Here is a 24,421-nt window from a genome sequence, read left to right as displayed (position 1 = left end):
GGTGGCTGTGCTGGGGGCTGAGTTGCAGAGCTAGACTGATGCTCTTGTTGGCATAGAAAATCACCAAACTGCTGACTGATCTCTCTATGCACCACGACCCCGACCTGGCGATGGGTGACAGGTACCTATCTTTGCCCGCTCCTGGGTGGGCAAGCCCCATCCCCTGAGGCAGTTCCACCCGAAGGTGGTGCAGGACCAATGAACAGGGAGGTCCAGGGTTGGGCCCCAGACATGCTGGTGCCCAGTGCCATGGCCAGCTGAGGTGGGATAGGTGGGTCCGCTGGGACTGGCCTTCCCAAATTTGCTATAGTGTTTAGATTTCATCATCATATGTGGGTTAGTAATAGTCAACACATTCCAGGGTTAGGTAGAACAACATACATAGATATTCCCATTAACCCAGACACCAGATACGGAACAGTTGCATAGCAAACAAAACACATGCATATATGGGACCACGTGGTAATAAGAACAGCAAGCAGGTACATTGATGGCACCATGCCACCAATGTTGGAATAATTCAATATAGCACATGCATGGGAACAATTAAAATATTTATCAAACAATTGGACAATAGCCACGGTGGTGCAGCAGTAGCATTGTTGCCTCACAGCAAGAGGTTCTCCTGTTCGATTCTCAGTTAGTGTGTGGGGAGTGCCTTCTGTGTGGAGTCTGCATGTTCTCCCCGTGGGTCGAGTGGCATTCTGAAAGACATCCGTGAATGGGCGTGCCTTCGTTGAAGGTTGGGTATTGAGTTGGCAACTCGGCACTATGAAAATCTACTGCCAATCATTAGCGGACTGGAGTTCCACTGTGGCGACCCCTAACCGGGAAAAGCCGAAAGACAACAACATCAAACAATTGGACAATATCAGAACATAGGTGTCATTATATAGCAGTTGGGGTGGGTATGTTGTTATTGTTGGAGATATGGTGGGGAGGAGGGAAAGATGTCAATTAACAAATAGTATATTCATGTAGTCCACATGACTTTTCTTGTCAGTGCTGTTATCTGTACCTTACAAGTTTTACTACACTACCCTATAGCCTTAGTTTGGACAGTGATATGGCTGTCATCATCATTAGACATGAACTGGTTTTACCTGCAGTATACACCTCTTACCTGGTATAGCTGTGGAGGGAATGCTTGTTAACACTAACTGTTTCTACACATACTCCCAGATTCCCGGTAGATGTTGTGCATATAGCTATCCAACTCTTTCTGCACAGACTCTGGCCATGTGTTGACTACATGCATGTGTGCCGGAACATATCTAGAATATTGCCCCCTTCAACCTTTAGTGACCTGACAAACACATATACATGCTTTCCTACACAGTTATATTATGTAGCACAGTGTGGGTGACAGTAATTAGTGATATTTTATTATTCAGAAAACTGCAACACTCACAATTCCTACAATACCAGAGTGAACAGTGACAGCACAGATTATAATGGTCTTTATTTCTCAGCACAGTGTTCATATCCGATGTACCTGTGGGATGTTTGTTAGCACTACCTGACTGTTGCCACACAAACTTCCAGATTACACATTAGTATTATGCACATATATCTCACTTTGTTATTGTACACACTCTGGTCACAGCTTGACAACATGAGGATGTAGATAGGACATACTTGGCATATTATTCTCCAAACAGCTTTGGGGGTTACTACAGTGACAGGTCTGTTCTCATAGATGTTTGACAATCACTTGTATTCCCTGTTTGCTGGCTAAACATTTGGGATCATCCCACAGACTTACCAGGGGGACAGGCAGCAGATAGGGGCCCATATACTGGAAATTCTGGCCTCATCTGTACAGTTGTGGGGTATTATAATGTATGCAGTTTATATCCACTCTCAGGATTCAGACCATGGCTATTTCTGATACAACTTAAACACTGTCCATCACAGTTGTGTCTGCTATATGGATATTGCTGTATATCTCCTATCTGCTTTCTGTCTTATTAATCCCCTGTGTTTTTGCATTCTGACCTTGTCTTATACAGCTCTCCTAGACAGTAATATTTTGTAAGACAGTGTAGGTGACAGTGATGTGTATCATTATTCAGAGCAACTGCATCAGTCGCAATGCCATACAATACCAATGTAAACAGTACCAGTACAGGGTATCATTCTTGTATTTCTAGGCACAGTGTTGGTATCTGGCAGACCTGTGGGATAAATGTTTGTTAGCACTACCTGAATGTTCCCACAAACAGTGCCAGATGCCACATTACTATTATGCATATACATCTCACTCTGTTACTGTACACACTCTGGCCACAGCTTGACAAGTTGGGGTGTAAATGGGACATACTTGGACTCTTAGTCTCATAAGGTTTTGAGGATTTGCTAGTGTGCCAGCTTTGTTCTCATAGATGTGTGTCAATCAGTTGTATTTCCTGTTTGCTGCCTATACTTCTGGGATCATCCCACTGATTTCCCAGGGGGACAGGTTGATAGGCTACAGATATGGGCCACTTTAATGGACATTCTGGACATATCTGTATAGTTGTGGGGTATGATTTTGTATACAGACTACTACTACTTGCAGGATTCGAACCATGGCTGTTTGTGCTAAAAAAACAGCAGCTCACATCTTATTTGCATGTGCTATTTGGGTTTTGTTGTCTGCATTTTACCTGTTTTCTGTCTATGTGTCTCTCAGTTGTACTAAATGGCCTCTGGGGATTACACAAGTCATATACAGGCATTCCTAAACATTCAATTTATGGTGCACAGTGTGGGTAACAGTGCTTAATATAAATGTACTACTACATGATTGCAAATCTACATTACCATATGATACCAGATTATACACATGCAGTCCAGCAGTTAGACCTTTATTGTCAGGCTGTTACCCTTTTATTTATATACAGACTATATGAGACTCTTCCTGCCATATTCTCTGGTGTATGCAGTACCTGCCTTGAACAATACAGGTTTTATACAGGCAAATGATTTACTGCTACTTTTAGTTTTATTTCCTATGACAGTAAATGTATGAGTATTACTGACCTGCCTCGCATCGCAACCTAGCCAGGTGACTGATGTGGGCCTCCTGGTTCGCGGCCTGCTCCATTGCAGCTGTGGGAGATATAAGAGGAATATTTAGCCATACCTATCCATGATATACATGAGCTGGCAATTATTACACATATAGTGGGGTGATACTTACACACAACTGGAACATCTCCTGCTGCTCTAGCCTCTTGGATCCACTGCTCCAAGAGGTCCCACTTATGCTGCTTAAGGTCAGCATAGTGATGCCTGACCTGGTCAACAGTTCGGGGCATGCCAGTGGCATTGGTGAGGTCACAGGTGAGATGGTTCCAGGTCTTTGCCTTATATTGTGAGCCCTGTTACTGGCCCTGCAGCAATCTCTGATCATGGTCTTTGACAAAGAGTGCTGTCATGACTCTGGACTTTTGGATGCACCAGTGCTGCACCTGAAAGCACACACCTTCTCCCCTTCCTGACATGGTGCCTGCAAGAGGTAGCTACAACCAGTTATGAGATGTATTCCCACCTCTTGGGTTTAAGTAGGGTCAATTTCCTGCACTTTTCCATGATTGGTCAGTTTTGAAAAGGCTAGGCTATGGGCAAACCTGCTTACCTAAGGTTGGTATTGTTTAAAGGGGTATACCTCTGGGGACACTGAGTTAGCTAGCCTACACATTGCTTACACCTCCTAAACTGGCCTTTGCAATGCTTAGCTTTACTTACATTAGACTTTGCATTATAATTCCTTTCTGGCATTGATTTATTATTCATTACACCTTATATGTATGCCTGGTATCCATGATTCATGTGTACGTACACTGTATGGGGTCCTTGTGTTTTACTGGGACTTCAACACTCTATTACATTTACACCTGACATCTGGGCTTACTGCTGTACTCCAGTTCACATATTTATGTTATGTAGTGGAATAATGCACATATGTCTGTATGCTGATTCCTTTCACAGGTTCAGTTTGAGTTTACTATGGTAAAGACTCATTCTTCTCTACTTCTGTGATGGCTTGGGAGATAACTACTGTGACTATGGTGTATAGGGTCCTGGGTTCAAGACCTGTGTGGCTGTTTATGGGCAGAACAATGGCCATTGGATACAGAGTGATTAACACACTTTTGAGCAGTTGTAAGTGGGTTTGCGTGAGGGTAAGCCATGCTAACCTCCAGTTACATATGCTTACAGAGAGGTAGCTTCAGAATTGCTTAACCTGTGTGTGCATTGCTTATCCCCATGCAAAAGGGCTTAAACCCACTTACTACTGCTTAAATATGCTTACTATTGCTTATTGGTGCTTAAATCTGCTTACTAGTGCTCTATTCATTATGATACTGACACCTCACAGTTGCATTTACTGCAGTACTCCAGTTCATAAATATATGTTATTTAGTGGGTCATGCAACATAACTATTAGTCATAACGTGCTTTGCCATGGGAAATGGAACGTGCTGCAGTGGGACTCGAACCAGCAATGCCTGCTCTTAAGGTGAATACTCTGCCCACTACACTATTGCCATGCTGCTTCATTTAAATATGTCTTCCTTGTTATCCTCTTCAGTCATTTAAGCTGCATTAACCATAGCTAAGGGATGGGCACACCCGAGCACCCACAGTTAGCTTTAATCGGATTTAAAAAAAAAAGAAACAGATTTGTTCATTTTATTTCTGTATACTTTTGCTGTTTTACAAGAGGGGGACTGTTGGTGGGGATATGCAGACATCTATGAGCAGGCTCACTTATTTCTTACCCCTTTGAGGCTGTTCTTCATTGTGGTGGCATGTATATTCTGAGAGCTCTGTTCTCAGACACGACCCCTGCACTCTTACATGCTCCATGTAAGATTAGGATCTCAGGCAGTGCGCCTCTTTACTATGCATGGTGCTCTGCTGTCCTGCTCCTAAACAGCAACCTCTGTGCAGTACTAAGATAGTCCTGCATGGAGGAATAGTAAATCCAGAGGTGAGAATAGAGAGTATAAGTGGATGAACTACTTTCGTGCAGATACATATCTGCGACTTAATGAAGCAGTAAGTTTGAAACCTGTTCTTAAGAAAAGATCTCTTTGTAATTGATTATCGAACCAATTTATTATGGTTGTGCTTTGATTGGTTAGAATATTTTACCTGTGATGCATATAAACAAAACAAAACAAACAAAAAACACCTGCACAGAATGCCACAGTAAAATCAAATTTAATGAGATTTAAGCGCTTTCATTCTACAACATATAAAATTTCATCAGAAACAACGTAGCCACTTCCTTCCTCCATTAAAAAAAACCTTAAAAAATTTAAGGTACCAAACCCTTAAAAAATGTAAAGAGACATACAATAATGGTAACAATTCATTTGTAAAAATGTATTCATAAAAATGTTCGTATATAAAAATGGTCCAAGGAATTTTAATTAAATATTAAAAATATGCATAAAAACAATACTTAGAACTTCTAATGAATAATAAGTAATATTGTTGCTTTTGCACATTAAACTTCAAATAATAGCAGCCTTAGTTTTTAAAATAGCTTTGATACTAATAAAATCATTAATACCTGGGAATACACCTGTGTTAAGTAAAAGTTGCCAAAACACTTCTTGTTCCAGTAGGAGCTCCCAGTCATCTCCCCTAATATGTACTGGTACTTTTACCAATATGGTAAAAACAGACTTCCTGAAATCCTTACAGACAATGGAAAGTTTGTACAGGGTATTAACACTGTGGTATTTTTTAATTGCATACATATGCAGGTAAATTCTACTTGTAAGTGGTCCAATGGTTTTCCCCACATAAAATACAGGGCAGGATGAACAAAAGACAATGTAAATTTCCCCTTTTGTTTCACAATTAAAATTCCCTTTCACTGATATTGATTTTGAATAACCTGCTACAGAGAAATATGTACCCTGTAAGATATACCTGCATTGTTTACAAGCCCTGCAGCATTTCATCCCTGCATCCTAATCACAATATTATAAGTCTCTTTATTATTTTCAAAATTAAGTTTTGAATTCTTACTGTTCCTGTAGACAAATCTAGGTTGTTGCCTCAACTGGTTAACCAGTCCAAAAGTACCAAACAGTGTATTCCAATGGCTGTTAATTGCTTGCTTGATGGGATAAATATCCATACTAAATTTTACCACAAATTCTTGTGATAAATTGTCATCATTATCATTTAATATGTTATGCTGCAATGAGTGGGGATTCTACAAAAGGGCCTCATAATTAGTTTTCCTTTTTTCAGACACCCACATAAAATGCTCTTCCAACATCTTGGATGGATAGCCATGATCACTAAATAAACTTCTCAGTTTTGTAGCCTCTTCTTGAAAAATGCAGTAATCTGACACCGACCTACTTAGCCTAATAAATTGTCCTTTAACTAAGCTCCTCTTCTTCCATAGAGTATGTTGGCTGAGAAAATGTATGATAGGCACTGGAAAAAGTTTACTTCCTGTAGATGTTGGATTCATACCTACAGCTTCAACATTCTTGCTTATTGTAACATCAAATAATTAATAGAATCTTTGTTGAACTGGTGAGTAAAGTATAGAAAGTAAGTTGAATGGTTGAGAAAATCAATGTGCAGCTCCAATTCACACATACTACCCTTTCACAGGATACAAATGTCATCCAGGTATCTCATATAGCTCTCAAGCATAGCAAAAAAATTAAGAATTGAACACAGAGTTAGGTTTGTCAGATTTTATAAATGATACATAGATGATTTGTTTTACATTTGGGGTAGTAATAGGGAGGAACTTATAGAGTTCTTCATAGAAATTAATAACACTGTGCCTTGGCTTAAATTTACAATAGGCAATATAGGAGTAAAAACACAGTTTTGGATGGTGAGATACAAATATATGTTGATAAGAATAAATGTAACAGTGTTTACAGAAAAGACACTTTTACGAACAATTATTTACATTATGATAGTTTTCTCCCAAAGTTCATGAAGACAAATGTCTTTAAAAGGCAAGCCATTCGAATCAGTAGGATGATGAGTGATGATGGATTGTTTAACAAGGAATTAGAGGTTTTAAAACAATTGTTTAAGGAACGTGGATATCCGATAGAAGAACCCATTAGCATTTCACAATATGTTAGTTCAGAAAGAAAGAAAAAGTTTTTACCTATTACAAGGACAGTTTTTTTCAATACTGAACAATGATGCAATAGCGAAGAAAAAGTTGAAAAGAATGCACTTTGTTGTTCTTTTCCTGTACCTATGAGTATGGATGGATATAGAATTAAAAATGTCATTAATAATAATTGGAAGATACTTCTTGGTAATCAGCATTTAAGTGATATAGTGGGTACAAAACAAAGGAAAGGCCGCAGAAATACCTCACAAAGAAAATTACTGGCCTCAAACAGATGCCCTACACAGACCGACTGAAAAAACTCCAGCTTTACTCCATCGCATATCGCCTACTCAGAGGCGATCTCTGCCTAACATACAAAGCTATGTCAAACCCAGAGCTGTTGGACATGCTCCACATAAAGAAATCCCAATCCCTCCAAGTGACATGCTCTAGGGACGTAAACCTTGTCACCGCAATAAACAAAACATGCTGGAGGGATAGATTCCTATCCCAGAGACTTCCCATACTCTGGAACAGACGACCTATCTATGTCAAACAGAGCTCCTCATTAGCACTTTTCAAAAAAATCTTGATGACTGGATGGGTAATAGGAAATTCACCCCGGGGATCACGTCTATGGTTCTGCTTGACAGGGGCACAGGAAAATAATTTTCTTGGTTGGCGAAAGCCAGGATACCTTTTTGGCTAGGCATGTATAGGCCCTAGGGCCAATAGCCTAGTACCTACCTATGAACCTATAAGAGAACTAAAACCTTAAAACAATTGCTTGAGAACACTACAAAAAAGAGATTACACCTGCAAGGATAGTAAAAATTTAGGAACGTTTCCATGTTTAAACTGTTCTCAGTGCAGATATATGATGGCAGTGCATAGCCATCATTTCAAACATTTGGATTTTGTGTTAACTTCCAAAGGCTGATATAACTACCAAAGTGAAGGACTAGTGTATTTAACTGTTTGCTTGAATTGTGAACAATTTAATGTAGGGAAAACTATTATAAGATTAAATGATAAAGTTAGAGAACATTTGTTGGCAATAAAGAAGAAAGATCTTAATGCTTTAGCCAAACACTCACTGCAGTGTACGGATTTTAGAAAAAGTGGATAACATTAGGTTTATAGAGAACTATTTAGAGAACTTAAAGTGGCAAATTTTTCTGAGTACTGAGAGCAGATGTAGCTCTAGGTTTAAATGACAAAATCTCTGTCAAAAGTTATTTAAAATATGTTAGTAATTGATTATGTTTCAAGAGGATTTTTTCAATTCAACTTTTTAAGTGCTCTGTAGTTTTTTGCAGTTAAAATTATTTTTACATTGAGATAAATAGTGTAAGGCTAAGAGTTTAAAATGATGTATAAAACATTTTTATGAATGTATATTTTTAAATGATGGTTTAATTATAATGTCATAATTGATGCTGTATAAAAGGAACTGAAGTAGTGGATGTGATTGTTCTGAAGAAGTGTTGTAATAAACAAGATGAAAGCGCTTAATATGGTTGGCTCTCTGTTTCAGTGCGTTTTGTTTTTTATGTCATCCAGGTATCTCATATAGCTCTCAACCATAGCAAAAAAAGAAGAACTGAGCAGTGTTAATCTCCCAAATCCACAACACATATTGGCAAAATCAGGGTCTGAGGCTGCTCCTATTGCTAGGCCCCTATGCTGTTTGTAGTACTCACTTCTGAAGTAGACAAAATTATTGGTGAGTATTGTCTCCATACATTGGAACACTAACCTAGTATCTGATCTGTTCGAATCAGTACCCTTAACCATAGCTTTGAGAAACCATTCAAGTCCTTGGTCATGAGATGTGACATCCCCACTCTGGGCCAGTAAATATGGATTCTGAATACTCACTACTGGCACTGGGGAGGGACATTCACTTGTAACAAAAATTGATAAACCCATTATTTCCACATGCAGCTCTCTGCATCAAACACAATTTCCCTTAAAAGCACACAGGGAACACACTCAGTTTGGGGTCCGGCTTTTTCTACCTGTCTCCCTCCAGGTCCCCTGCAAGACTCCCCACTGACACAGCTACAGAGATGAGACCTCAGTTGAGTGACTAAGCCAAGTTCTCCAGCACCCTCTCTGTGAAGCCAATATTTTGTGTTCCTGCTGCAAACCGCTGACACACACACTCTTTGAGATTTGATTTTAACACCCACACACACACACACACACACACACACACACACACACACACACACACACACACACACACACACACACACCTACCTGGTACTAAACTTCAATTTACAGTAAACACAAGAGTTTCACTCTCGAATAATAAAATAACACAGATGAATAGCTGGTCATTTACTAGAGCATGGCAAATGAGTAGGTGAAAATATCATTTTTAGTGATGGATTGCACATTACATCTGGTCATCTGACTTCTTGTTCAGTTCCCATGCTACCCCCTTGGCTAGAAGCTGTCAGGTCATTATATATATATATGTCACACACACACACACACACACACACACACACACACACACGCACACACACGCACACACACGCACACACACGCGCACACACACACACACACACACACACACACACACACACACACACACACACACACACACACACACACACACAGAGCCCTGCTAAGATCTGCTGCAGCTCCTGGAAGTCATAAAACCTCCACCCTTCCAGAGTAGCAATTAGTTCACCCAAAAGACGATGTAGAAAGCTTCCTAGTACAGACTTTTTAGCTTTGTCTGCAATGAGAAGTGTAAGTTACAATCTTTATGGCCTAAGCCAGGTAATTTAATTTCAAACTGTTTTCAAAGTTAGGTGGATTGAGGTTAACCTCTTGTCTTCTTTTCCAGTATCTTCTGTTAAAACATATACATTTAAACAGTTACAATAATACAAGTATATTTCTTTTTCTGTCCAGTAGGGCACACTGTTGGTATATTTTAACTCAAGCAACTTTACAAATACATTTTTCAACACAAGCATCTGTACAAATCAGTATGATATACAAATGGCATATAATTCTTTAAAAAAATTCCAGCTAGCTTTGCTGGCATATGTTGCACATCCACTGCCCTTCCTCTCCTGGCGTAGCAGGCAATACCTCACATCCTCACAGGGATGACAGAAAAAAAGGTCTTTAATATCTATAGTGACAAAAAGACCCTCAGGTGAAAAATGTGTATTTGCCAAACATTCATGAAGTGCCATGAGTCTTTCAAAAGGCACTTCTTGTGGTTGTAAAAAGGTTTATGTTTCAGATCCACGTACTTGGCAAATGGTTTCATCTTAGACCCTGCTGATGCTACTATTGGTCTTAAGGGGGGGGTCGGTTGCTTATTTATGGATCTTAGGGATCCCAGAATTCTCTGGGATCCTGGGACTCTTAACAATGAAGAAATCTCTAATCTAAGCTCCCAGGTCAAAAGTAGTAAACATATCTTCAAGAGTGAAATCATTGTCATTATACGCTATATTAATCTTATTCAATGAAACTTCAAAGAAAAAAATCCAGTTGTTTAAATATTCTAACATTTTTGAGGAGTATGTAAATTGACCCATTAGTACAATGCCACCACCCTTATTAGCCTTCATAATATGTAGATTTTTGTTGTTAGATAAAGAAAATAGCAACTCCCTTTCATTGGATGTAAGATTATAAAAAGTATGCCTTTTTATAGCACCATTCTCTGATGCTATTTTCACAGAGATGTTCAAATAATAAAATAAGTGGTGCAAGAGGTAAATTGAAAGTACTACTTCTACTCACAGGGATGCCTTCCAGGTTGTTTTTATTTGGAATCATTGTTCACTTAAAATTTAAGGGCGGCCACGGTGGGGCAGTGGTTAGCATTGTCACCTCACAGCAAAAGGTTCTCCGGTTCAATCCTTGGCTGGGGTGCCTTCTGTGCGGAGTCTGCATGTCCTCCCTGTGGTCACATGGGTTTCCTCCAGGTGCTCCAGTTTCCTCCCAAAGACATGCAGTAGGTGGATTGGATACTCTAAATTGGCCCTAGGTGTGAGTGCATGTGTGTGCCTTCTGTGGAAGGTTGGGTGCCAGGCTGGCAACTCGACACTGTAAAACTCCACTGCCAATCATGAGCAGACAGGTGATCCGCTGTGGCAACCCCTAACCGGGAGAAGCCGAAAAAAGAAGAAGTTCATTTAAAATTTAACTTCCTTGTGTACAATTTTATTTATTCGGTTAGCAAATCGACCATCTTAGGTTTACAAGATTGTATACATTTGAACACTTTCTTAAATAATGATCCAAAATCTGGAGTAAAAATAACATGGGAAAAAATCATCATCTTCTTTCAGCTGTTCCCATTAGGGGTCACCACAGTAGATCATCGGTTTCCAATTCTTTCTGTCCTCTGTATCTTGCTCTGTGACACCAACCACCTGCATGTCCTCTCTCACCACATCCATAAACCTTATCTTAGGCCTTCCTCTTTTCCTGATACCTGGTAGCTTCATCCCTGGCATCTTTTTTGCAATATACTCAGCATCCCTCCTCAGCACATGTCCAAACCAATGTAATCTTGCCTCTCTGGCTTTGTCTCCAATCCTTCCAACCTGGGCTGACCCTCTAATATATTTATTCCTAATCTGTCCACCCTTGTCACACCAGTGCAAATCTTAACATCTTTAACTCTGCCACATCCAGCTCTAACTCCTGCATTTTTGTCAAGGCCACTGTCTCCAACCCATATAACATAGCTGGTCTCACTACCCTCTTGTATACCTTCCCTTTTACTCTTACTGGTACTCGTCTGTCACAAATCACTCCTGACACTCTTCTCCACCCACTCCATCCTGCCTGTACTCTCTTCTTCACCTCTCTTCCACACTCACCATTACTCTGAACTATTGATCCCAAGAATTTAAACTCATCCACCTTTGCCACCTCTATTCCTTGCATCCTCACCATCCCTCTATCCTCCCTCTCATTCACACACATATATTCTGTCTTAGTCCTGCTAACCTTCATTCCTCTTCTCTCTAAAGCATATCTCCATCTCTCCAGGGTCTCCTCCACCTGTTCCCTACTCTCACTACAGATCACAATGTCACTTGCAAACATCATAGTCCACGGGGACTCCTGTCTGATCTCATCTGTCAACTTGTCCATCACCATTGCAAAAAATAAAAGGGCTCAGAGCTACTTGATGTAATCCCACCTCCACCTTAAACGCATCCATCACTCCCACCGCAGACCTCACTGATGTCACACTACCCTCGTACATATCCTGTACCACTGTTACATACTTCTCTGGCACTCCTGACTTCCTCATACAATACCACAACTCCTCTCCAGGCACCCTGTCATATGCTTTCTCTAAGTCTACAAAAACACAATGCAACAACTTCTAACCTTCTCTGTACTTCTCCATCAACACTCTCAGAGCAAACATCGCATCTGTAGTGCTCTTTCCAGGCATGAAACTATACTGCTGATCACTAATCATCACATCCCTTCTTAACCTAACTTCTGCTACTCTTTCCCATAACTTCATGCTGTGACTGATCAATTTAATCCCTCTGTAGTTACTACAGCTCTGCACATCACCCTTATTCTTAAAAATCAGTACCAAAACACCTTTTCTCTATTCCTCAGGCATCCTCTCACTTTCCAAGATTTCATTAAACAATCTGGTTAGAAACTCCACTGCTATTTCACCTAAACACCTCCATGCTTCCACAGGTATGTCATTTGGACCAACAGCCTTTCCATTCTTCATCCTTTTCTTAGCTATCCTTACTTCCTCCTTGCTAATCCATTGCACTTCATGATTCCCTATCCTCACATCATCCAACCTTCTCTCCCTCTCATTCTCTTCATTCATCAACCCCCTCATAGATATGAATTCCTCCAAAGTCACAGACAATACACCCTGGAGCAGGCGATGAAACAATCATCTTAGCTGCTTCTGAAACTGTCTGTTCTGGTGGTACCCATTCCGAAAATCCTGTTCCTTATAATTATTTTGATAATTGGAGAAACTGTTATTTTTGTATCTCCCATTTTTCCTCTAATCTCTTGGATTTCTGTTGGGCATCACCTGATGTAAATTCAAATACTTCATCCCCTATCCTATTGTCAACTCAACTTAGGTCATAATTTGGTATTGATCTGCCAGATCCACTTTTCCCATTGCATTGAGATACACAGTCTTATTTTGATATCCATTAATATCCCTTCTGATTTTCTTCTGTTTACATCTGAAAGCTGTTAATTTATGGTGTTCTACTTTCTCAACCACTCGTTTAAAATCTTCCAGATGGTGAGAAAAAACAAATCAGCCTTAATATGTTTGTTCAGGATACATATTTCATTTTACAGTTTAGTTTAATTATGCAGGTTATCTTGAACTATGATTTCCATAACTTCAGTTCCCATTTTATCAAAAAATTCCAGTAGCTCATTGTGAAACACAGAACCAGCTACTACTCTGGATATTTAAATATTGGAAGTCCCTTTGGAACACATCTATTCTAATACAACAATTTAAGAATAAACTGTCCATTTGCATAGCTTTGTACTTGACTGAAAGCTTTTCAAAGGATATAATCATGTCCTTTAAAGAAGGATCGTGATTATTAATCGTGCACAGATTTAATACAGGCAAATCAATATTAAAATCCCCAAAGGTGTGTTTAGCCATGAAAAAATCCTGTAAGTTAAAATGACTCAAAGTCTCTGAAGCACCAAGGATCATGTCTGTATAAGCCGCAGTCCTTTACATCGCAAGCATTCAGTTATATTATTTCCTGTCATACCTGTATTATTAGAAGCAGCCATAAAATAATTACCTTGGTCCTTCAACAAATTAATACAGTTCAAAAGCATAGTCATATTCACTGGTGTGCCTTCTGTAATAGTACAAGCTGTGTCCATTTCACCAAATAAATCCAGCTGTGACGTACTGCACCATGGTGTATATAAGAATGCATGCATGTTAATGTTGTTGAAAGCATTGAGGCAGAGTTTTATTTCAAAAGCTTTGCTATCATCATATTAAATTTGTTTAATATTATTTTTAAAACAGTTTGGTTCTTTGAGTTCATTTTCATTTGTTATTGCATGGAAGATAGACAAGCCTAAGTATTTTATTTTCTATTACTTGAATTTTTCATGCTTCTGCAGAGCAAATGTCAAGTAAAGGAGATGGTATATTCAGTTTTAGGAATCAGAACAGTTTTGCCTAATGCCATGTATGCTACTGGGGAAAGTAGTTGTGGTAATCTATAACATAGCTTTAGTTGTGATATCTTGGTGGAGATCTTATCTGTATAAATGTATGAGGGATGAAACGTTACATAAAGATATTTTTGTTCTCTAACAATTGGTATACCATTCCCTTTTAAGTCTGCTAAGACTATGGTTTGTACTGAAGGCTTCCCAATGACCATTTTCTTTCAAGAGCATTAGTAATGCAGAATTCATTCATTATTCCTCATAAATGGAGTGCACAAAAGTTCATTATTATTCACAATTTAATGCTGTCTTATTGTTCTAACTGGTATCAGATCATTGCAAATCATCACACACACACACACACACACACACACACACACACACACACACACACACACACACACACACACACACACACACACACACACACTTACATGTGGGTGCACACAAACAGACACACACATACAAATTACTATGAGCGTGGTATGGATATATGTGGTATAGTGTTTACAGAGCTTCCATGCAAAACAATGTAGGCAAAAAGTTCATATCTGAAATTTTTATAACAAAATATTTAGGGTACAGATGACATACGGTGTTGAGGACCATGTTTGCTGGCTGTGTACAGCACTAATACATACAAGGTAAGCAGCATAAATAAATCTACAATGTTTTGTTAGCCTCACTGTGCAATTAAGATGTCAGTATATAATGTATGAAAAAAGCAGCTGGGGCTGTGATTTGATTTAAGGATGATTATGTCAAAGCTACAAATAGACACTTGGCTGATGACTGTTATTTTATAACCCCGCACACAGCTTTAACTTGTGTTATAAAAAGAGGTTGATTTCTTTATTAATGAGAATTGAAACATGAAGTTATATTGGAATGACTGCAATCATTTCTTTAGTAATGAGGAATGAAGCAAATGGTTATATTGGAATTGGTTGAATAATACCTCTCTATTACCACCTGACAGGAAATATACTTTAATTTTTAGAAACATCTAACTAAAAGTATACTAAAAGTTAGATTAACATAGACTCTTTGTTATTTTCTAAAAATTAATACATAGTCAAGATATTTTTTTAATTATTCCTGTCAAGAAGTTTTCTGCTAGAGATCTCAAGATGAGCAACTTGAAGATCCCACACCAAGAGAGTGGAGTGAAGAAAGAATTACATCTTATAATAACAAACATCCAAGAACTGTCACTAAAAATGGACAAATTTGAAAACAAAATGGATATTATCAAACAAGAATGCAGTAAACAACTGGAACTTCTAAATGGCATAGCAAAAAAAAAAAAAAACAATCTAAACAGATTTTTGCCTTAGAGGAAACAGTAACTGACCTAGATACTAGAGTGATAGAAAATGAACATCATAATGAATTTCTTCTGAAACAAAACACTAGGCTGATTGAGAAACTGGAAGACATTGAAAGTAGATCAAGGAGGAATAACATAAGAATATATGGAATCCCTGAGAAAGAAGAGGATGCTAACATGATTCAGTTCCTCAATAAGTGCTTTTCATCAGCACTAAACATGCCTGAATCCCTCTCTTTTGGAATTGAGAGGGCTCATCTGTCCCTGGCAAATCCAACTTCATCTCTGAGCTCATCTAACTCCAGGTCTATAATAGTTAGATTTCTTTCCTCGCAAGACAAGGACTTAGTGCTGAAATCAGCTTGGACTAACTCCCTTATCAAGATTGGTGAAAAAGTTATTCATTTTGACAAATAACTCCACCTCTACAGTCATATTCAGAAGAAAGAAATGTGTTCCTCTAATTAAGTCCTTGAAAAAAGCCAATATTAAAGCTCAAATTCTTTCTCCTGCAAGAATAAAACTCACCTTGCCAGAAGGAGTGAAGATCTTTGATTCCCTACAAGAAGCAGTAGAATTTATCCAAAAGAAGAAAATACTGTCGGACACAGAAAAAATGGAGTGGTTATCCCATAGTTTGAAGAGACAGGTAACAAAAAATCGATGGTCTGTGAAGGAAGGAGCAAACAAAACTAAGACACTAAAGGACAAATTAATAAATTCCTTATAATTTTAAATGCTTTGTTTTATGAATCATAATATATTTGATTCTGGAATGTCTCAATGCTGTAAGGTAATGTGAATCATTTTTATTATAAACTTTCTCTTTTCCTTTTTATATCTACTTGTTCTAATTACATATAGTACTAAATATTTAAATAACATTCTCTCTCTCTCTCTTATTTCTTCCTATTTTTTTTTACCAGTGTTCCTTTTCTCTCTTTTCCCGATTATAAGTACTTTACATACTTTTCCCTTTTAAATGACTACAAATGATATATGTCTTCTAATTCTCTAGTAATAGTATAATTTGACATAATACCAAAGTGCATTTTTTTTTCTAGTGGGTCAGTGGTGGGGTAACAAGGTGTTTCTGATTAGTGTTTCTAACTAGATGTTTTAGACTCTTTGTTTAGATACATTTAAACATTAATATAGTACATTAATGGTGTTTTATAGATAGCTAAATATAAGTTTACATATATATATATATATATATATATATATATATATATATATATATATATATATATATATGCTCGGTTCCTTTTTTTTCTCTCTCTGTGGGCTGGTTAACTGGTGGGTAAATGATTGAAATGTTATAATATAATTTCTGATTTGAGGCAGCTGTTGTTACTTCTAAATAGCTGTTTTTATATGAAAAGGTTAATTTTTTTATGATGCTGATGTTTTGTGAGGAAACTGGTGGTCTGTATGACTGTTTTCCTGTTCTCATTGTGGAGATTCATGACATGCACTGGCAAGGCAGATTGAGTGTTTTTTTTTTTTTTCTGTAAACTCTAAAAGCTTCAAGATCTGAATTTCCCACTGAAAATGCTTTTTTCCTCACTAGAGACAACTTCTGTTGTTCATGAGCCTATTTAGATACTTTTTAACAAGCTTCATAGTTTCATAGTATAGTACTAGGCTATCTGCCCTGGGGCATTTGTAAGCCTAGCCATAGTGATGTGGCTTTTGTCACCCCATGAAATGGTACAAAAATGTACAGAATAAAATTAATACTGTGCCTCTGTCTAGTAGTGACACAATGAAGGTCCCCTTATATAATAGAATTAGTTTACTGTGCCCCTGTCTAGCAGTGACACAGATGTGACCCCTGGGGTAAACTTACGATCTCCCATCCACTCATCAAGATTTCTCTTGAAGAGAGTCAGTGAGGGGCTCTGCCTAATACGAACTGGGATCTTGTTCCAAAGCATGGGAAGCCTCTGGGTTATGAATCTATCCCTCCAGCATGTCCTATTCATACTTGTGCCGAGGTTTAAGTCTTTAGCTCTCGTGGTCCTGATGGATTTAGATTTTTTGAGGTGGAGCATGTCCATGAGATCCTGATTGGACATGGCCTTGTACGTCAGACAGAGATCACCTCTGAGCAGGCGGTATGCTACTGAATAGAGCTGAAGTTTCTTTAGTCTGGCAGAATAAGACATATGTTGGAGACCCTTGATCCTCTTGGTGAGGTACTTTTGTGGTCTCTCCAGCTGTTGCAAATGTCGGGTGAGGTACATACCAAATGGGGCATTGTACTCAATCATGGGTCTGATGAGGGAGGAGTATAGGGGTACAATGACATCCCTGGATCTGGATGTGAATCCCTTCATGATGAGGTGTGCAAGGTAGAATGTTTTTCTAACCACTTTGGCAATGTGGGTGTCAAATGAGAGGTCGCTGTCGACTTGGGTCCCTAGGTCTCTGATTACTTTTTCCATACTCAGTGGGTTGCTGTCTATGTGATAATTTGTGGGTACTTTGTTTTTCCCAAAGGGGATGACTATACATTTTTTGGCATTTAGTTTAAGGCCATGACTCCGGCACCAGTTGTCCATTTCTGTGAGACCTTTTTGTAGGATGTATGTGTCCGCTGGTGTATCGACTATGGCGCCTAGTTTGCAGTCATCTGTGAACTTTGTCAGCCACAACCCTCCCATGTTTGCTTTCACATCTGTGAAATAAATGCTGAACAAGAGGGGTCCCAGGACAGATCCCTGTGGGACACCACTTGTGACTGGCTTTGAGTCTGACATTGCTCCAGCGATTTTAACTTTATTAAGCTGTAGCTTGAGGAAACAACAGTGATGACATAATTTGACCTTTTAAACTTGTTAAATGGTTGTACTTAAAATTCTTTTCTCTTGAAATTCTGTTATCCTTCACTAGATACTTTGAATGGTGAATAATTAGTTCTGATAAAAGTGTTTAACTTCTTTGAAAATGCCTGTGCTCTCTTATAGCTGTATACATTCTGCAGATTCAATGACACTATTAGTAACTAAATGACATCAAGTGAACTAGGAGCTTTAGAAAACTCATTATGCGTATTAACATCAGACTTATGTTATATAACTAAGCCTTTAGTAACTAAACAGAGGGTTGTGAGGCCCCCTTTTTCTTTTTCTCTCCCCCCCTTCCTGATGAAAGACGTCAACATAGATATTGTTAATACATATGAATAATATGTGTATAATTGCAAAATATAATAGTTATGTTGTAATAAGTGTTTTATACACATGCACACACACACACACACACACACACATATATATATATATATATATATATATATATATATATATGTATATATAAAATATATATATATATTCAATAGATCCTTACATGCAAAATGTTAGATAGATGATTAACAAAATGGTTTATTATCTGATGTTTCTTGAAAAGTCTTGGAAATAATGACAATGTTTTTAACCTTCAGCTTCTAATGTTTATACATACTTTGATCCAATGTGTATTTCTGGCATATCTATGTATTAGAGGTGCTATTATCCTATGTGACATATTCATATAGCTTCAGATATATTGGAGACTCTCATTCTAATGTATATTTCATGGATTCAGATTTGTTTAGTTGTTTTCATAATGCTTTTCTTTTTTGTTTTTATACTATATTCTAAGCAGAGATGGATAATTTGTGTTGTTTGATATTGGAGAGGTGCTGGATGGATGGTTTAGTTAAGTTTTTAACTAAACCAGAAACGTTATGTTTCATGTATGTGTTTGTAAATAGTTTGGGTTTTTTTAAAGTAGTGCTTAATACACGTTATGCATTCACGATAAGTAAGTTTTCAGTAGATTTCAAGTCAACACGGAAGAAAGGTTTTTCAGTTAGTAATAACATATACATTATAGTCATGGCTTATAAATGTTTATAATTAAATATTATTGGTTTGAACAATAATGTCAAATAAGCTGATTTCCTTAAATATATAAAGATGCATAAAGCCCAGCTCATCTTTTCACAGGAAACCCATATATTAAAAAACGATCTACAAAAATACTCATTCAATGACTATACCATTCTGGCTGATTCATGTTTTAAGACTAAGAGAAGGAGCACTTTTATTCTATGGAAAAATACTTATACTATGCCAAGAATTATAGATACAATTTCCGATAAAGATGGTATGCTAAGCATGGTTATTTTGGAAATCAGTAGGAAGTATTATACTTTGATTAATACATCCTGGATACCAGGACTGAGTACTAAATATGATGACAAATATCTGGACCTGATTACTTTAAATGCAGAAGGGGAAATTATAGCAACAGGTCATTTTAACTGCCTATCATCAGGCAATGATACTTCTAAAAATGGTAAAATCAAACTAACATCTCAAGCCAAGAAGTTAAATGACTTTACAAATGAGATGAACCTTAAAGATATACATGGTTTAAGAGAACATTATTCCTTATTCTATACTCACTATTCATATTGGTTTGGTACACAAACAAACATTAATAAGGTCTTTGTATCAAATAATATATACTCTAAAATAAGTGACATATCTATAATGACTTGTCTACTTTTGGACTATAATACTATACACTTTACATTAACTACACATACAGATGATGTAAGATTTCTACAGAGAATTCCTGTTTACATAATTAAGTTAAATGACTTTAGGGAATGGATAATGAAAGAAATAGATGTTTATGAAAACAAATGATAATGGTGAAGTGACTGATACTATACTATGGGACACCTTTAAAGTTTATATATATATGGTAGAATAAAATCTTGGTACCTTAAAAAAGTAGAGAGTCGGACAAAGAACTTTTAGACTTACAAAAAAATAGACAAGATAAAAATGGATGCAAAACCAAATAACAAAGTAGCACATAATAAAATTACTAAGTTAAATCAAAAATACTTAGAAATTCTGAACCATAAGGTAGCCATAAACCTGGAAAAATTGAAATAACAATCTTATGCTGTAAATCCCAAATATCTACATAAAATAGTGGTAAGATCAAAAAAAAATAAACAATCAAAATCTTATTAATGAGATTAAATATAAAAGTGATGGTTCAGTTAAGAGTACATTTAACTTAATGTGCATACTAGAAGTGCTCAAAAACTACCATAAAGATATAAATAATAACACACCACTTTTGGAGATGAGATAATGTAATGAATACTTTTATTCAAGAAAATATAACTACTAATGTGTCAATGCAACAAAATAACATATTAAATAAACAAATAACACTAACAGAAGTGAAAGAGCAAATAAAGAATTTAAAAGATAATAAATCTCCAGGACTGGATGGAATAATTCCTGAACTATATAAGATTTGTCCTAACTATATAATAAAGAAAATGATGAGTCCCTTTACTATGGTTAAGGGAAAATGTATAATACCCCCATCATGGAAATACTCAATTATATCCCCCATATTAAAACAAGGTAAGGACTCCAAATCTTGTGATTCATATAGGCAAATTTTATTTTATTTTATTTTATTTATTTAGATATATGTCCATTTTCAGTAGAGGGCCGGGGAGATAGCCAAACGAAGTAAATACATGAGATCAACTACATTAATAATACACAAAATATTGACTAAACATAATACAATTTATCATGAAGCTGTATGAGAGTGTTACTGAGCAGGTTTAGTACAATGCAGAATTTTATGGGCAATGGTCAGTTGATTATATTTATTTATTGGTAGGTGTAAAAAGTAGAAGTTTAGTTTTTGGATTTAATAAGAGAGAGCGTTTTGTAAACCATAGTTCTATTGAGCTAATAAAATAAGTTCTGGAAGTGAAGTTCAATTTCAGATTTGGCTGAGCATATAATATATAAATCATCTGCGTGTTGTGGTTGTATAGCTTGGGAACTGCTTAAGGAAGGTCATTGATGAATAAGGGAAAAAAGGAGGATATGGACCCTGGACCCCTGAGGGGACACCAATAATAAATGTTGAGGGGAAGGTAGAGTTTATTCAAGCATTACAGCTTGATGTCTGTTATTTAAGTAGATAGGAACCTGATTTACCATGTCAAGCCATGTTGGGAGTTGAGAAGGGTTTTTTTGGAGAAGGTGGTGGTCTAAAATTGCCTGATGCACTTTCCCATACCATAGATAAGATAAAGGGGAGAGTAGGGCTATGGGATCTGTAGTTGAAAGGTCAGTGGAGTCTCCCTTGGAATAATATGTGAGACTTTCCAAACGAATGGGACGATCCTTCAGTAATGCAGTAATGCTTTATAATTTTGTTGCTAAACACTGATTATAAATATTTCATGACAATATTAGCTAATAGGATAAAGAAAATATTACTTAATCAAATACATAATGATGAGACAGGGTTCATTCTTCATAGAAAAGTGCAAGATAACATTATTAAATTACTATCATTGATAGAAATAGCATGCAACAAAAAACAACTAACTATTATCAGCCTATACATACAAAAGGCTTTTGATTCTATTAGTTTGTCTTATCTACAAATAATTCTGATTGGTTTTGAATTCTCCTCAGATTTTGTCAACTTATTAATGAAAATTTATAGTGGGGTACAAGCTTATGTGAAAATCAGATCATGTCTGTCCTCACCACTAGAAATCCTCAAGAGAACTAGACAAGGCTGTCCTTTGTCACCATTATTGTTTCTCTTTCAATAGAATCTTTTACTACATATATCAGAAACAAGCAAAATATAAAAGGTTTTCAAATTAATAAGGACTGTTGTCCTAAGATACAATTATTTGCTGATGATATGTTGTTAATGTTGGGTGATGTTGATGGTTCTTTGTGTGATGTTATAAATTCCTTAAGCAGTTTGAAAAAAATTCTGGGCTTAAATTTAATCATAATAAATCCAAAACATTACTAATTAAGAAAAATATCAACAAAAACCTAAGAGAGAATAGCCTGTTTAATTGGGAGAATGATGTATTAGAATATTTGGGTCTCGGTATACAGAGTACATGGAAAGAGTCTGTTAAACTAAACTACAATTATTTAACAACCACTATTAGTGAACTAATCAAAAGATGGAATAAAATGTTCTTTACAATGGAGGATAGGCTCTCTTTAATTAAAATGATAATGTTACCTAAAATTTTGTTTTATATAAGGTCATTGATACTACCTCCTCCCAAAAACTTATTAAAAAAATTATATTCCATGCTACTTAAACTTTTATGGTTCCCCTTAAAATCTAGGATTGCATATAAATGGCACATTAGAGCTTGGAACAGTAATGGGATAGCATTCCCTAGCTTAGATCTTTATTACAAATCAGTTATAATTAATGTAATATTACATTGGATCACACTTACCTATATATCTGGCTGGAAAACAATACATGAGATTCGTATAACTGATGTCAGAATTATAGAAAATCAGTTTAAGGGGCAATATGGAATAAGTAGAGTTCATTGGCTTTTATGTGAATTTTATTTATTTAATAAGAAGTTTGATATTTTTATGGCATTAATCAAATATTTAATAACTTTAAAAATATAATTGATTGTAATTACAACATTAAACAATTTATGTTTCTTATATTCCCTATAGCATACTCCACTGATTGCCTAGAGTCTTCCAACATCAATGCGATGTAACAATTAAAGGAAAATAACTTGATATTCTGGAATCAGTTTATTGAAAATAAGAGTATTAAACCACTAAAGTTTCTTTTATGTAGTTTTCATAATAGTCAAGACAGTTGATTGTTTAGGGTCTATATTATAAGACTGAAAGTGCATGTGTGCGACTACATAAAAGTCGACACATAATGCATGAAACCTGACAATAACGAATGGCTCCATAATCAAATTTTTCCCTAGGGAAAAGACTTACATGGCCATTCACTAAAAAAAAAAAATAATTTAACACCATAAACAGGTGGGGGGCTTTGCCCACCACACCCCCCACCCCCTAACTAAAAAAATATATCAACTCAGAGATCGCACTATAGGGAAGAAAAGGGCAACTCTGTGAAGTTGGCCAACTATCTCCTTGCCCTATGACATATTCATTGAATCACTTAAATGCGATTCGATGAATATGTGTCACTGTTTCCATATTTACTCAGAAGCCTTTTCATGCTTCTAATATAGACCCGGTTGTTTATACACTCATTACATCAGTTTATAGAAAACAAAATGAGAGTATCTATCAACCAAGAGACTGAATTTATACCTAGTTTGATTCACCTTTTTATTAAGTGTCTTGAAAAGACAGATAATCATTAATTACGTATCTCACCTATCTATAAGTTACTAAGAGAAGACACTCTAAAGTTTGACTCAGATTTTTGGAATTACTATGTAAATATTAATGGAGAACAAATATGTGATGAATCCAAAAAATTGTTATTGAATTCTACATATGGTACCTCCTCTTTATTATATTGGCGATTGTATACATGGAAATTTATGAAAAGGAGTTTCTATACTCCACATAAAATAAATAACTCAAAAACAGTGAAAGTAAATCTGGGAAATGTGATGAATTACTAGAGGCTGACAGGGTTCACATGTTCATTGAATGTAGAAATATTGTTCAATACTGGAAAGACTTCAGATATTTTGTAAATGCTTTATGGTCTGATAACTGTCATATTTATAATTCACTAATCCTATTCTATGTTCTTATACCTAATGTAATATCTAAATCTCAGATTCAATTACTCTGGTCAATTCTTGCAATTGCCATAAAAGTTATTACTTTGAACTGGAAAAGTAAACAAGATTTTATGTTTAAAGATTTTATTAATTTAGC

This window comes from Protopterus annectens, chromosome 5.part0 (genome assembly GCF_019279795.1).
Source record: "Protopterus annectens isolate FY-2018-M chromosome 5.part0, PAN1.0, whole genome shotgun sequence".
Lineage (NCBI taxonomy): Eukaryota > Metazoa > Chordata > Ceratodontiformes > Protopteridae > Protopterus > Protopterus annectens.
The sequence above is the reverse complement of the archived record's forward strand: the minus strand, read 5'-3'. Positions refer to the sequence as shown.